The sequence below is a fragment of the Perca flavescens genome, chromosome 18 (genome assembly GCF_004354835.1).
Source record: "Perca flavescens isolate YP-PL-M2 chromosome 18, PFLA_1.0, whole genome shotgun sequence".
Lineage (NCBI taxonomy): Eukaryota > Metazoa > Chordata > Actinopteri > Perciformes > Percidae > Perca > Perca flavescens.
Window position 1 is genome coordinate 28,281,920 of NC_041348.1, and position 1,574 is coordinate 28,283,493.

General features: G+C 39.1%; 1 protein-coding gene across 3 annotated transcripts in view; it reads left to right on the plus strand.

Annotated features, from left to right (window-relative positions):
• Nucleotides 1-870, plus strand: part of angel2 (angel homolog 2 (Drosophila)) — a 9,868-nt gene extending 8,998 nt beyond the window's left edge. For all 3 annotated transcript variants that reach the window (XM_028605237.1, XM_028605235.1, XM_028605236.1), the window contains exon 9: nucleotides 1-870. This exon is cut by the window's left edge and continues 219 nt beyond it. The gene's annotated coding sequence lies outside the window, so the exon portion shown is untranslated.
• Nucleotides 871-1,574: the final 704 nt, after the last annotated feature.

A 1,574-nucleotide genomic window follows, 5' to 3' on the forward strand; every position in this document is an offset into this window, starting at 1 on the left:
TCAGGGAAGACGGAAGCGTTTATCGATTTTAAAGTAAAACCCAAATGAATCCAAATAAAGTCCAAGTTGTTTTCTCACACACAACTGAAACAGGATTAACATCCCACAGCTGTGGAGCACAGGCGCATTTATTTTGGTGTTTGAGATACAAACCTTTTAGAGTATTTGTCCTTTTAACTCACTTTAATATTTGTAACGTCTTAAATACAATTAAATAATAATTCAATTAGTGGGTGCAATGTGTGGGACCCCCACAGCATGTCTAAATGTGGTCTGAATGCCCGAAATTTAGACTAATGGCTGAAATTTGTCCATTTTGCATTTATTGCAATCTTTAGAAAACCTTATTTTAATTTTGAAAATCTACAGAGGTTTCATAACATTCACAGTGCAGAAGGATGACAGTTCACAAAGTCCCTGTTGTATCCCCGGCTTGTATCTACAAACATCAATCATACTTTACTACCAAAGCTACCTTTTAATCTGATTCACAGTTGTTCTCTTGTCGTGGAACAGATCAGTTTTTGTTCTTGTTTGCGGAAAAATGAAGTTCTTCTGAGACCACTGAGTTCCACTTGGGTATAATCTATGAAGGGACACATTTTAAAACTAATTTTTAAAGCCTGAACATTATTACTTAGTGAAAGTGCTGCTGATGAGGAGTTGGCCTAGTCTGGCTATCACCAGACTAATGTTCAATCTTTTAAGATTGAACATTAGTCTGGGGAGTCTGCTCTGTATTTTCTACTGCACAAGAGGCGGGATCAACAGGTGTAGTTCTAATGACTCGGTTGGTTGGTTGGATAGTCCTTCAACCAATCAGACCAACGATCCGGGCGACGTAGCAGCGACAGCGGCATCAACGGGTTGCTGCGCTTCGGTGGCCGCCATGTTGAATGTAAACAAAAAGCTGCTTGGTCGCTTCTCTGTCGTCATCGTGTTAAAACCCACCAATAGCGCGCCAGGTGGATAAGCCAGTTTGTGATTGGTCCCCGCAGATTTGTAACGGAAGCAGGATAGAATAACGTACAGGATTCCAGCCTGAGCTGCAGGGCGAAATCAAATCGCCGCCAGATCGGGCTGGGGTTCCCCAGTCTAGAGTTGGCCATGATAGAGCTGCAACGATGAGTCAACTAATCAATGAGTCGATCGACAGAAAAATGATCTGTGGCTCTTTGGATAATGGAATAATCGTTTAAAGCGTCTCTTCATGCAGAAAATGCAGTTTTCAAACTCTCAACCGTGACTGTTTTACAGATTTTTCTCTGTTTTATATTGAACTGTATTATTTGATTTATTTAGAATTGGATTGACAAATCAAGACATCTAAAGACTTGGAGAAAGAGTGGTGGACATTTTTAAATAATTTTTGACATTTTATAGACCAAAGGATTAAATGATTGATTTAAAAGAATTGGCAGATTAAGCAATATTGACAATAATTGTTAGTAGCAGCCCTAAAACCAACTAACATCACCCCCCTATTCTATTATATAATCAGACTAACATTTGATTCTGAAAAGTACGGAGAGTTTCTCTCATCTTTCAAGTTTCAGACAAAAACAAACGATGAA